The 15,265-nt window shown below is 36.2% G+C and overlaps 1 long non-coding RNA gene across 1 annotated transcript; it reads right to left on the bottom strand.

The window, feature by feature from the left end:
• Window positions 1-3,191: 3,191 nt before the first annotated feature.
• LOC112133033 (uncharacterized) lies at window positions 3,192-14,663 on the bottom strand. Its single transcript, XR_002914695.2, has 3 exons — window positions 14,465-14,663; window positions 4,904-5,174; window positions 3,192-3,298 (listed from the first exon to the last, which is right to left on the bottom strand). It is a non-coding gene; the product is annotated as an uncharacterized LOC112133033 (long non-coding RNA).
• Between the last annotated feature and the right edge of the window lie 602 nt (window positions 14,664-15,265).

Raw genomic sequence — 15,265 nt, 5'->3', positions numbered from 1 at the left:
CTAAATAGACTTTAATTCCACCTGTGATATATGTGGATAGAACTTAGAGGCATATTACATGTAAGACTAAAGTTACTACTGCATGATAAACTACCAGAGAAATGTATTCATTCTTTCCAGTACTAATTTATTACTCAATATACTGAATAAGCAATGTATTAAATTGAGCTCTCTGAGCTTTCTCTCCTCTTAGTTTTCCAATTAACAAGTTGGCAACAGCTCAAACTCTTATCTGACTCACTATGATATAAAATCCAACATTGTATAGTAGGGATATATTGACTTTTATATTTTTACTTTTGATTAAAATTTGAAAATTTATCATGCAATATTGTTGTTTGGGGATAGAAAAGAGTTTGAAATATTTCTGGATGGGAAAAAAGTGTTAATTGAATGCTTATTGGTTAGTTTATTTAAAACCATTCATGATAAGAAATCATCAGAATAAGCATGCTTTACTTTACCTTGAAATAAAATTAATTTCATTTTAAAGTCTTTTAATGCTCCTTAATATTGAATATACAATGCTGAGATAAATAAAGTATTTATTCACCATTTCTCAGGCAAGTTTAAGCAAAATTTAAAATTTTAATTGCATCTGATTTGACCATTGCTAAGATGATTAGTTTTTCTTGTAATATGGACATAATTTTAATATTTACTTTTGGAATATGAATAGAAAAATGAGGAGAAAGGATGAGCAAGAAGGGGAGGATGAAGAGGCAAAGGAGGTTAGTGGGGAGCAGAAAGAGGAGAAAGAACTGAAAGAAGGCATTGTTATGGTTTAAAATACATAACTTAGCTATCAATTCATCACTAAAACTAGGCCTACACAACATGGCAGTAAGTTGTGTAAGTTGTGTACACAACATGGCAGTAAGATTAGAAAGTTAATTTTCATGTATAGAAGGTTGTTCTGTATTCACACCTGAAATGGCTATTTTGGCACTTAAGATTTTCTAGTTTGTGAGGCTTTAAAAATATTTTTCCATGTTTTTTTATTGTGGAAAAATACATATAACAAAATTTGCCATCTTACCCATTTTTAAGTGTACAGCTTGGTGGTATTAAACACATCTATAATGTTGTGCACCCACCACCACCATATATCTCCATAACTCTTCATCATGTAAAATGGAAACTGTACCCTTGAATCAATAACTTCTCATTCTCTCCTCCCCTGGACTCTGGTACTCACCATTCCACTTTCTTTCCGTATGATTTTGACTATTCTAAATATCTTATGTAAATGGAATTAACAGTATTTGTCTTTCTGTGACTGGCTTATTTCACTTAGCTATGATTTGCTTTTAGTTCAGTAAATATTTAGGTTATGTACAGAAGTTCTGTCTTAGTGATTCAATTTATACACGTATATGTAATGGAAGGGAAAAACTAGTCAATTATTAAGCTAATTTATTTCCAAACTATTTTCATCACTTAATTTGACTATATTATTTTTAAATGTTCCATAGCTTTCATCTCTAATTCACTTGTCATAAGCAAATGTAATATTATATCTGTATGTCACTAGACAGAGAACTTGACATAAATATTTTTGCAGGACCTATATAAAATGTTATAGTAATATATATGGTGCACACCTAGAAAAATATAAATGCATATGTTTAATTACATTGATATATGGACATTTTTATTATTATTTATTCAGAATTGAGATCATTCTGACTTTTCAACTTGTTTGTGATGTGTCAAAATAATTCAAATAACAAGTCAGTGACATTATTTTACATTATAGACACTGTGTGAGTCCTATGCAGGTTTTCATCCTGCCGAATAATAAAGACAGACTGCCTAATGTGCATACTCAATCTATAAATAAAACTGAACACTTTGCAAAATAACATGGAAGATAATTTGTGTTCTTAAAATATTACCAAGATCCATTTTCTTCCCTAATGTGTCACTATTTCATGACTTCCCACATCTTTGAGATTTTTCTGGAGAAAGCTCCTACTCAAGTATATTTGAATCATAGGTAAAGCTTTTATTATTTTCTTATTTTGAGCTTTTAAGACACTATAATTGAACTCTGTTTTTTGCCAAAACTAACAAAACAAGTGGCTTGTTAAATTATCTAGACCAAGCAAAACTTCAAATGCTACAAATTGAACAACAATAAAAATAATAATTATCTACCAAATATTTAAGTTTCTATTAGTTGTTCTTCCTATTACAACTTCTGACATGTGCACTGGTTAACCACTGACTTTCATCAAAGGCAATTATAAACATCCATTCCACCACGACACTACAAAATCTGGGGAAGACGATAGTAAAGCTTTCAGGTCACTCATGCTGTGCAGTGATTCACACTTTACGTTATAATTGCATTGGAGATTGGAATATTTGTGACTAAATCTAACCTGAATCAAAAGCTAATCAAAATACTGACTTTATATACAATATACTATTACTCAGTCATAAAAAAGAATACAATTATGTCTTTTACAGCAACAAAGATGGAACTGGAAGCCATTATCTTTAGTGAAATGACTGAGAAACAAAAAGTTTTAAACATGTGTGTTCCCAACTAGAAGTGTGAACAAAACAATGGGTACATACAGACATACAGAGTGGAGTAATAGACATTGGAGACTCCAAAATGCGGGAGGGTGGGAGGGAGGGAGGCAAGGGATAACATCCTACCTATTGGGCACAATGCACACTATTCAGGTGATGGGTACACTAAAAGCCCAAATTTCACCACTATGCAATATATTCATGTATCGCAACTGGACTTATACCCCTAAATCCAAAAAATAAATAATTTTTGAAAAATAAAAAATTAAATTAAATTAAATTGTATAAATTTAAACTCATACATCAATTTCTAAGAACAAGTGAACCAACATTTCTGAAAATAAATAAAAATTGTTATTGCTTTTACATTTAGAATATTTTAAAGAGGTATCAAAATACATAAAATTATTATATCTGTTGGGTGTATACCAACGTAACCTTCAAAGCAGCAAACCCCAGTTTATCTGAAATTTATGGCTTCTCATAAACTAGGGTTTCCTCAGATCAGAAATTTAGATTTTCCTACCATGTAACAGCATAATATAGAAAACCTATGCAGTTGAAAAGGAAATAAAGTGTAAAACAATATATATTTTCATAGATTATCTCTTTTACAATATGGATTATACATACCATCTAAGAGAAGTGGGGTTTCTGCTTACTAAGGGATACTCATATGTATATAGCATCTAGTCTTCTGCTTTCCTCAAAGCAAGTATCAATGAATATCTGAAGATTTGTATTCATATTATTTCTGTAAATCAAATAATTAAGTTCTACTTATTCATATTTTTATTTCTCAAAAGAAATATGAAACTAATTTGGAAAATACATTGTGTTTTTTCTGCATTATTCAAAAACAACTTAGAGTAAAATATTTATTTTTAATATATGAAAATTATTGCATGCTTACTTATGGACACTATGTGCTTTCCAAGTAGGTACCATGTCTTGCTCATCAAATAATTACCACAGTGCCTATCCCAATGCCAGACAAAAAGTAGAAACTCAAGAAATATTCCAAGAAAAAAAGTGAATTTCAGTTATTAGTTTCCAGGATGGTAACTAGTTTTTCTATACACTAATTCTGATTCCTCAGTCTGGTATGGAGATTATATAAATACATATATATGAATTATAGTATAACCATAAATAAATAATACCACCTTTTCCCTAGGGGAAAGCTCAAAATGATTTTGGTTAAACAAGGATTATGAGCCTTTTTAATTACTTGCAATTAAGAATCAGAACACACCCTTGTCTTATGGCTCTTTTAGAAAAATATTCCCAAGACTTTCAGTACAGTCTAGGCTGTAATTGTAATTGACAATTACAAGATAGTAATAAGAGTAAAGCTATTCCCTCTTTAAATTCAACTAAATTATAAGTGAATTCTACTCCAAAATTCCTATTGAAAATAGTGTAAGTTCAAAATAACTTTCTCCACTAATTTATTATATAGGCATTCTGTTATGATTCTAAATAAAAGATAACAACACATACAATGATCCCATCTTATTAGAGATATAAATCTAATTTTTCCTAATAAATATTATACTTGGCCAGTAGTATTTCTGACCATGGCAGAGTGTGCTTTCCGTAGATAGCCACAACGATGCCTTCCGACTCACATAATCATCTCCCTGAACCTGGAAACATGGTGAAAGTGACTCCACAACTGTTCTTGAGTTATATTAATGCCACACACATCTATTTTGTTTCCAAGGATGCTCCCACTTGGACTACAGTCACTGTGTTGCAAGCAAACTAAAATTAGCCCTCATGGAGAGTAGATGTCTCAGCTGACATCCCAGCAGAGGTTCCAGCTGACATTTAGCATCAAGCCTTATTTATATGAGAAAAGTCATTCCTTTCCCCAGCCATAGAATCACCTCTAACCTTCATGTCTTTCCAGCTGAAACCCATAGTTGTGGAAAACAACTAAGCTCATCCCTGTACTGAACAAGAAGGCCTTAAAATTCCCCTCAACTTGACTAACCTTCGACAGGTTTCTTCCTGACTACAGATCCATGACCTTTCTTTTTTAGAGCATTTACTTATGAAAACTTGCAATTATAAACTTTTTCTCGCCTCTATGAGATGTAAAGCTTCTTCCCACTTCTCACCAGTTTTACAACGAATGTGTTCGTCAAAGTTTTAGGAACCATCCCTTTGAAATGTATATTCATTTAAGGAGATATTGTCCCTAATTTGAATCTCTGTGGGAGGTTAGGAGTCTAACTTCAAGCAAAGATAGATGACCTAGTCACTTTGACCAATCTCTTTGCTAATGTCATCTGCTAATGTCTTTGCTAATATTTTTCCATTAGCTTATTCCAACATTTTAAAATTCTCTCACCTTTTCTTTCAGTGAAGTTGAATATAATTGCTTTCTTCTATTGAAACAGTCTTGATTCATATTGCAAGAGTCTTGAATGAAGTCTTCCTTATCTTTTTTTCTTTTTCTAGAAATGGGGTCTTGTTATGTTGCCCACACTGGCTTCAAACTCTGGCCTCAAGTGACCTTTCTGCTTCAGCCTCTGGAGTAGCTGGGACTACAGTTTCCTTGCTATTTGTAACAAGTGTCCAGAGCATTTTTTTCTTTTATAGTTCCTGGTTGAAATTTTAACCTACAGAATTCATGTACATTTTAAATGTTTTTTATATCATTAGGTTTAGGGTTATTAAACAAAAACAGCAGTTAGAACACAGTTTATCCTGAAAAAAAAATCATTGCAATATATAATTGAAATTGTATATAAATTACAAATATGAGAGAACAGTATTATTTTAATGCAAGAAATTGGAAGAAAAAAATGGGAAAATTAAGAAATTTAATTGATCCTTTTCTCAAATATACCACAATCATATATATACATATATGTGTTAGCCAGGATGGTCTCGATCTCCTGACCTCCTGATCCACCTGCCTTGGCCTCCCAAAGTGCTGGGATTACAGGCTGGAGCCACCGTGCCCAGCCCACAATTATATTTTTTATTAACCTTTGACATAGAAACCTAGCACAATTCATGCTGGAATGGAGGAAATTGTTCACCTTCTCTTGACCAACAATTGGACTGATGACTACTGTCAGACAATGCTCATGATCAAGGTTAGATTCACTATTCATCCTTTGTCACTACTATTAACCTCAAGTGTTAGTTCATCACTGCTATCAATTGGATTTTACCCTAATCATAATCTTATTTTGTCAACTGGAAGTTTAAACCTTCTCCACTCTCCTCATATTTTTTTTTGTTCAACACCCTTTCACTCATCAGTGTAAACAGAAGCCATGAAACCAATTATAGTGTAGACTCATCTATTTTTATTACTTTTTTTTTGTTTTAGTAAATGAGATACCCCTCCTTCTGTCTTAGGCCTGTTCCTTCAACTACACCTTAAATTTCAACACCTTCCACATTCTCAGTAGGAACTTCACCATCAAGGCAGGCAATAATAGATGTCAAAATTTCTATAGACATTTTGTTAGTAGATACAACAATTTTTTTTCACTTTCATACTGCTTGACTTCTCAGAAGCATTTGAGAGTGTATATCTGCAAACCCAAAGCTCAGGCAACAAAAGCAAAAATAAACAAATGGGACTACATAAAACTAAAAAGCTCCTGCACACACACACACACACACACACACAAAACAAAAACAAAACAAAATCAACAGAGTGAATTGTGGAGAGAATCTAAGGATTGGGAAAAAAAGAATTGCAAACCATATATTTGATCAGGTGTTAACATCCAAAATATATAAGGAATTCACACAACTCCACAGAAAAAAGAACATAACCTAATTAAGAAATGAGGAAAGAACCTGAATAGACATTTTTCCAAAGAAGACATATAAGATGGTGCTCAACATCACTAATTAGCAGTGGAATGCAAATCAAAACCACAGTGTGATATCACCTCACACCTGTTAAGATGACAATTATGAAAAAGACAAGAGATCATCATTGTCGGTGAAGCTGTGGAGTAAAGGGAACCCTTGTGCATTCTTGATGGTAATATAAATTGGTACAGCAATTCTGGAAAACATTATGGAGGTTCCTCCAACAATTAAAAATAGAACTACTTTATGATTCAACAATCCTTCTGCTAGATATAAAAGAAATACAAATAGCACCTAGTAAAACAAGCTTTACTCCCATGTTCATTGCAGCATTACTCATAACGTTCAAGATATGAAAACAACCTAAGTGTCCACTGACAGATAAATGGATTAAAAAATAATATATTAATATGAATGATATATATATATATGTACTTGTCAGCCTTAAAAATGAAGGAGATACTGCCATTTGTGACAACATTTATGTTGTCACAACATTCATGTTGGTAACCCAGAGGACATTAGGCTAAGAGAAATAAGCCAAACACAGAAAGAAAAATATTGCATGATTTCACTTATACATAGCAAACAGAGAATAGAACAGTGATTACTGGGAAAATCAGGGAAAATAAATAGAAGGAAGTGAAGTGGGTCAAATGTTGAGAACTTGCAGCTATGTAGAATGAATAGGTCTAGAGCTCTAAAGTAGATCATGAGGGTTATAGTTAACAATATTGTATTGAATACTGAAAATTTACTAGGAGAGTAGATTTTTAGGCACTCTTGCTTCAGGGGAAATAAGTAATTATAAAAGGTGATGGATAGAATAATTTGCTTGAATGTAGTTATCATTTCACTATATGTATTAGTTCGTTTTCAGGCTGCTTAATAAAGATATACCTGAGACTGAGTAATTTATCGGGGAAAGAGGTTAAATGGACTCAGTTCCACATGGCTTGGGAGTCCTCACAGTTGTGGTGGAAAAGATGAAGGAAGTGCATAGGGACAGCTTACATGGCAGCAGGCAAGAGAATGTGTGCAGGGGAACTCACCTTTATAAAACCATCACATTTGTGAGGCTTTTTTTTTTGAGACGGAGTCTCACTCTGTCCCCAGGCTGGAGTGCAGTGGCGCGATCTCGGCTCACTGCAAGCTCTGCTTCCAGGATTCACGCCATTCTCCTTCCTCAGCCTCCCGAGTAGCTGGGACTACAAGCGCCCGCCACCATGCCTGGCTAATTTTTTTTGTATTTTTAGTAGAGACGGGGTTTCATCATGTTAGCAAGGATGGTCTCGATCTCCTGACCTCGTGATCCACCCGCCTTGGCCTCCCAAAGTGCTGGGATTACAGGTGTGAGCCACTGCACCTGGCTGAGACTTATTCACTGTCACCAGAATGGCATAGGAGAAACCTGCCCAATCATTCAATTAGCTCCCACTGGGCTGCTAATAAAAACATACTCAAGACTAGGTAATTTATAAAGGAAAGAGGTTTAATGGACTCAGCTCCACATGGCTGGGGAAGCCTCACAATCATGGCAGAAGATGAAGAAAGAGCAAAGGTGCATCTTACATGGTGGTAGGCAACAAAGAGAGTGTGCAGGGGAACTCCCCTTTATAAAACCATCAGGTCTCATGAGACTTATTCAATTTGATGACAATAGCACAGGAAAAACCTGCCCCCATGATTCAGTCACCTCCCACCACAATTACCCTCCAACAACAAGTAGGGATTATTACAATTCAAGGTGCGATTTGAGTGGGGGCACAGAGCCGAACCATATTATTCCACCCTTAGTCCTTCCCAAATCTCATGTCCTCACATTTCAAAACCAATCATGCCTTTCCAATAGTCCCCCAAAATCTTAACTGATTCCAGCATTAACCCAGAAGTCCACAGTGCAAAGTCCCATCTGAATCAAGGCAAGTCCTTCTGGCTATGAGCTTGTAAATCAAAAGCAATGGGAATACAGGTATTGGGTAAATAAACCCATTCCAAATGGCAGAAATCGGCCAAAATGAAGGGGCTACAAGCCCCATGCAAGTCCGAAATCCAGCAAGGCACTCAAATCTTAAAGCTCCAAAATGATCTCCTTTGACTGCATGACTCACGTCCAGGTCACACTGGTGCCAGAGGTGGGTTCCCATGGTCTTGGCCAGCCATGCTTTTGTGACTTTGCAGGGTACAACCCCCTTCCTGGCTGTTTTTGTAGGCTGGTGTTGAGTGTCTGCAGCTTTTGCAGGTACACAGTGCAAGCTGTCACTGGAGCTACCATTCTGGGGTCTGGAGGATGGTGACCCTCTTCTCACAGCTCCATTAGGCAGTAACCACTGGGACTCTGTGTAGGGGGTCCCACCCCACATTTTCCTTTGTCACTGCCCTAGCAGAGGTTCTCCATGAGGGCCCCACCCCTGCAGCTAACTTCTGACTAAACTTCCAGGCATTTCCATACATGCTCTGAAATCTAGGTGGAGGTTCCCAAACCTCAATACTTGACTTCTGTGTACCTGCAGGCTCAATACACATGAAAGCTGTCAAGGCTTGGTGCTTGCACCCTCTGAAGCCGTGGCCTGAGCTGTACCTTGGCCACTTCTAGCCATGGCTGGAGCAGCTGAGATGCAGGCCACCAAGTCCCTAGGCAGTATGAGGCAGGGGGCCCTGGGCCTGGCCAAGAAAACAGTGTTTTCATCCTTTGCCTCATGGCCTGTAATGGGAGGGGCTGCCCTGAAGGTCTCTGACATCTCTGGAGACATTTTCCCCATTGTCTTGGTGATTAACATTTGGCTCCTTGGTACTTATGCAAATTTCTGCAACAGGCTTCAGTTTCTCCCCAGAAAATGGATTTTTCTTTTCTATAGTATTGTCAGCCTGCAAATCTTCCAAGCTTTCATGCTCTGCTTCCTTTTGAATGCTTTGCTGCTTAGAAATTTCTTCCCCCAAATACCCTAAATCATCTCTTTGAAGTTCAAAGTTCCACAGATCTCTAGGGCAAGGGAAAAATGCAGCCAGTCTCTTTGCATAGCAAAAGTGACCTTTACTCCAGTTCCCAACAAGTTCCTCATCTCCATTGGAGACTACCTCAACCTGGACTTTATTGTCCATACCACTATCTGCATTTTGGTTAAAGCCATTAGACAAGTCTCTAGGAAGTTCCAAACTTTCCCACATCTTCCTGTGTTCTGAGCCCTCAAGGTCTCTAGGAAGTTTGAAACTTTCCTGCATTTTTCTGTCTCCCTCTGAGCCCTCCAAACTGTTCCAACCTCTGCCTGTTACCCAGTTCCAAAGTCACTTCCACATTTTAGGGTATTTTTGCAGCAGCACTCCACTCCTGGTACCAAAATCTATGTTATTCAGTGTTCTCTAGAGGTACAGAACTAATAGGATAAATGTATGTATAAAAGGGAGTTTACTACAGAGTATTGACTCACACAATCACAAGATCATGTCCCACAATAGGTGGTCTGCAAGCTGAGAAGCAATGAAGCCAATCTGAGTCCCCAAACCTCAAAGGTAGGGAAGCCAACAGTGCAGTTTTCAGTCTGCGGTCAATGGCCCGAGAGCCTCTGGCAAACCACTGGTGTAGGGCCAAGAGTCCGAAAGCTGAAGAATGTAGAGTCTGATGTTAAAGGGCAGGAAGCATCCAACATAGGAGAAAGATAGAGGCCAGAAGACTTAGCCAATCTAGTCCTTCCACATTCCTCTGCTTGCTTTTATCCTAGCCACACTGGCAGCTTATTAGATGGCACCCTCTCAGATTGAGGGTGGATCTGCCGCTCCTAGTCCACTGACTCAAATGTTAATCTCCTTTGCCAGCACCCTCACAGACACATCCAGGAATAATACTTTGCATCCTTCAAGCCAATCAAGTTGATACTCAATATTAACCATCACACTATATAGGTGTGTATACCAAATTGTTGTACACCAAAAATGTACGTAAAAAGATTTAAAAAAAAATAGAAAATAAAGACACATATGAAAAAAAAGCACATAGCTGAAAAAAACTGCCATGAATTTCTTGTATCACTCCAATTTCTTAGGCTTTATATTTTTTATTAGTTTCATTCACTCTAGCATTCGTATTTCTCCACTATGTTTACTCTATGTATCCCCATAGCTTCAGTTACCAATTATATACTTCCATCTCACAAAACTGTATCTTCATTGAAGATTTGGTTTCAAAATTTCAAAAATATATAATCAATTGTTTCCTGAATATGTACACTTTAATGTCTTATAGGCAAATGAAAGCAGAAGAGAAGCTTTTAGCACAAGTACAAGGATTAGAAAATAGAGAAAAAGAAGGAAGAACATTTAAAAGGATATACATGGTGTGTGACATAGAAGGTTCCCAAATGAGAATGAACTGCAGTGCCAGAACAATAATGTAAATAGAGTAAGTACAATGCATATTACATCTGGTGAGGGAACAAATTGAAATGGAGGAAAATAAGTATGGAGGTCAAGTTCCTGAGATTATTAGGCAAGGAGGTTGACCGAGGATGTCTGTAGTACTATTAAAAACTGAACAAGGCTAAGAGGTGTGATAAAGGCCTATTTACTCTGGAGTAGAAAAAGTAATAAGAAATTGTTTTAAGCAATATTATTTATTGTATAGCATTTATTAAGTGCTGGACTCTATACTGAAAACTTTGAGTATATCAACTCATTTATCCTAGCAAAAGTGTTATTAAGTAGAAACTCTTTTTATCACAATCTTTCAGATGAAGGGTGTGTTAAGAGTTGTATATTGTGCCCAAGTTCAGGAAGATAAATAAGAAGTAAAGCTAAGATATATTCCCAGCTATACTGACTTCAGTTCATGCTTTATGGCATTTGTCACAGTTTTAAAGCTGAAAAGACAACAACAATAACAACAACAACAAAAACTTCTTTCTTTGAACAAACTTCAGTCAAGTTTCTCTGAGCCCTTCTCCTGACTTGGCCTTAACCTTAGCCCCCATCCTTGCTAAGCATGCATGGCCCAGTTGTAGCAAAAATTCTTCTAAGTCAGTTTAACAAAAATTCCCCACACTTGATATCTAATCACTCTTTATATATAAGCAAAATCATCATCACTTAACTTTGATGGCTTATCCCTCAGCCTATCTTCAGCAAGAATTCTGTTAAGTATTCTTAGAAAGAATTCCCCCACCCTGCTGTTTCCTCTGAGTAATTTTTCTCTTGATCCCTCTAATTCTGCTGGTTGACTATATATTTCCACTGTCCTTGCTATACTCAGAGTTGAGGGTGATTTCACTACCCAATTGCAATAGATTTGATGCCTATCGCAATAGTGCTAAATAGTCTTCCTCCTCAACAAACTATGCCCTGAAGGAACATACCTCAAAATAATAAGAGCCATCTATGACAAACCCACAGCAAACATCATACCAAACAGAAAAAAAAGCTGGAAGGATTTCCCTTAAGAAGTGGAAGAAGATGAGGATGCCAACTCTCAAGACTCCTATTCAACATAAAACTGCAAGTCTTAGCCAGAGTCATCAGACAAGAGAAAGAAATAAAAGGCATTACATGGGAAAAGAGGAAGTCAGATTATCTCACTTCACTAAGGATATGACTCTATTCTTTAGAAAACTCTAAAGACTTTGACAGAAGTCTTTTACAACTAATAAACTATTTAGTAAAGTTTCAGAATATAAAATCAAGGTACAAAAATCAGTAGCATTTCTATACACCAGTAGCTTTCAAGCTTACAGGCAAATCATGAATGCAATCATATTTAAAATAGCTACAAAAAAATACCTAGAAATATATCTAACCAAGGAGGTGAACACTCTCTACGAGAATTTGTAGAGATGGAAAAACATTCCATGCTTGTGGATCATTAAAATGACCATTTCTCCCACAGCAATCCAGAGATTGAATGCTATTCCTATGAAACTGCTAATGTCATTTATCACAGAAATAGAAAAAAACTATTATAAAATTCATATGTAACCAAAAACAGCCCAAATAGCCAAAGCAGTCTTAAGCAAAAAGAACAAACCAGAGGCATCGCATTCCTCTATTTCAAACCATACTATAAGGCTACAGTAACAAAACAGCATGGTACTAGTACAAAAACAGGCATGTAGACCAATGGAACCAAATAGAAAGCCCATAAATAAAACTGCACACCTATAACTATCTCCAAAGTCAACACAAATAAGAAATGGGGAAATGACTCCCTGTTCAATAAGTGGTGCTGGGACAAATGGCTAGCCATATGCAGAAGAATGAAACTAGACACCTGCCTTTCACCATAAACAAAAAGTAACTCAAGATGGATTAAATATTTAAGTGTAAGACTTCAAAATATAAAAATCCTAGAAGAAAACCTAGGAAATATGCTTCTCGTCATCAGCCTTGGAAAAGAATTTATGGCTAAGTCTTCAAAAGCAATTGCAACAAAAACAAAAACTGACAAGTGGGACCTAATTGAACTAAAAAGCTTTTGCACAGCTACAAAAACTATCAACAGAGTATATCAACAACCTACAGAATGGGAGAATATATTCATAAACTATGCATCTGACAGAGGTCTAATGTACAGAATCTATAAGGAACTTAAATCAAGAAGTGTAAAATAAACAACCCCATTTTAAAAATGGGCAAAAAACATGAACAGACACTTATCAAAAGAGGATGTAAAGGTAGCCAACCCAGATATAAAAAAGTACTCATCATCAGCAGCAGTCATCAAAGAAATGCAAATCAAAACCACAAGATACCAACTCTTACCAGTCAGAAGGGATATTAATAAATGATCAAAAAATAATATGCCAGCAAAGCTGTGGAGAAAGGGGATGCTTATACAATGTTGGTGGAAATGTAAATTAGTTCAGCCACTGTGGAAAGTAATTTGGAGATTTCTCAAAGAACTTAACACAAAACTACAATTTGATCAAGCAATCCCATTACTGGTTATATGTCCAAAAGAAAACCACTCATTCTACCAAAAAGACACACGCACTCACACATTAATTGCAGTACTATTCACAGTAACAAAGACATGGAGTCAACCTAGGTGCTCACCAATGGCTAACTGGATACAGAAAATGTGGTACATATACACCATGGAATACTATGCAGCCATAAGAAATAATGACATTATGTCCTTTACAGTTACATGAATGCAGCTGGAGGCTGTTAGCCTAAGTGACTTAACACAGGAACAGAAAAGCAAATACAGCATGTACTCACTTATAAGTGGAAGTTAAACACTGAGTACACATAGACATAAACATGGGAGCAATAGACACTGGGGACTGCTGGAAGGGGGAGGGAGGAAAGGGGTGAGGGGCTGCCTACTGGGTTTTGTGCTCATTGCCTGGATGATGGGAACATCCATATCCCAAACCTAACCATCATGCAGTGCTCCCATTTGACAGACTTGCACATATGCTCCCCCGAATCTAAAATATAAGCTGAAGTTATCTTTTAAAAGAAATAAATAGGTGAACATACTAATAACTTTAAAGCAGTTCATATACATCGGCAAATTCTGTTGTGTTTCACCAGAGAGAACATAAATGTTTAACATTAAAGATATGTTTGTGGGAATCATGTATTATCCACAAGATGGACTATTATAAGGCATCTTTAAGTTCTTAATATATGAAAAATGTCTGTGATATTATGTTATTCTTAAAAAGGACATAAATAGGTCAAAATGTCAGCAGTGACCATGTACTGGTAATTGAATAATGGGTGATTTCTACTTTTATATGTTTTACATGTACGTATATTTTTGCAGTGAGCATGTTTAACTTTCAAAATATGAAATATAATGATGAATGTATTTTAAAGTTAAGCAATAATAATGAAGTCTTCCTTATTCTTTTAATAAGTATCAGAATAAATTTTCTTTAACAGTTATGAAGTCATGATTTGAATAGGATCAGATTAATCATTGGACCTCTGGATCTCTTGGCCTGGATCCCAAATGTTCATTGGTGAAATCTTTGTCTTCACTCCTGACTGATTGATAAGGGATTTATTGGTGATCTGACTCCTGAGCCAGTGCTCCAAATGATAATCCATTGAAGTATAGTAAGGGTATACTTACTTTGATTCTTATGGTTGCTGAACCCCCACTGCCTATACGCTCTACCAGTTCTGCTCTTTTTTTCTCTTGTTGGAATGATTATATTAAGGATAATATATCCTAGCCTGTTCAGTCTGCTTTAACAAAATACTAAACATTGATTATATTGTAAACCAAGGAAATTTATTTCTCATAGTTCTGGAGATTGGAAAGTCCAAAATGAAGTTACCGGAAGATTCAATGTCTGGTGAGGGACCATTCCTCACAGATAGTACTTTTGAGCTGTATTCTCACATGAAAGAAGTGGCAAAAAAGCTACCTCACGCCTCTTTTATAAGCACCTATCCCATTCAGGAGGGCATCACACTCATGATCTATTGACCTCCCCCAAGTTCTGTCTCTTAATGTCATCACCTTGGTGATTAGAATATCCATGTACAAATTTGGGTGGAACAAATACATTCAGGCTATAGCAATTTCGAACTTCAGTGGCTCCCAGGCTCTTCTAAAACTTCTCTCTTCTCCTAGCTCTCACTCCTCCTTCCTCATTTACCACCTTAAATTTTCCCTTCAGTTTCCTTGAATCCTTTGATAAGTCGATCTTCAAACTCCTATGTCTTCAATCCCTCTGTTCACCCCTGCCAGACTTTTCCCTTTCACTCCCACCTTTCAACTCCATATAGTTACTGAAAGTTTAGGACCCCTGATCTCCCACTGGGAACTCTCAAAGGACTCAGGGGCTCTAAAAACAACTACAAATCAGGGTAAAAGAAAACCTTAAAAGGCTCCTCCACAAATATTGGCAAAAAGCATTAGTCCTCA

This window comes from Pongo abelii, chromosome 3 (genome assembly GCF_028885655.2).
Source record: "Pongo abelii isolate AG06213 chromosome 3, NHGRI_mPonAbe1-v2.0_pri, whole genome shotgun sequence".
In the NCBI taxonomy this organism is placed as follows: Eukaryota; Metazoa; Chordata; class Mammalia; order Primates; family Hominidae; genus Pongo; species Pongo abelii.
The sequence above is the reverse complement of the archived record's forward strand: the minus strand, read 5'-3'. Positions and strand labels throughout refer to the sequence as shown.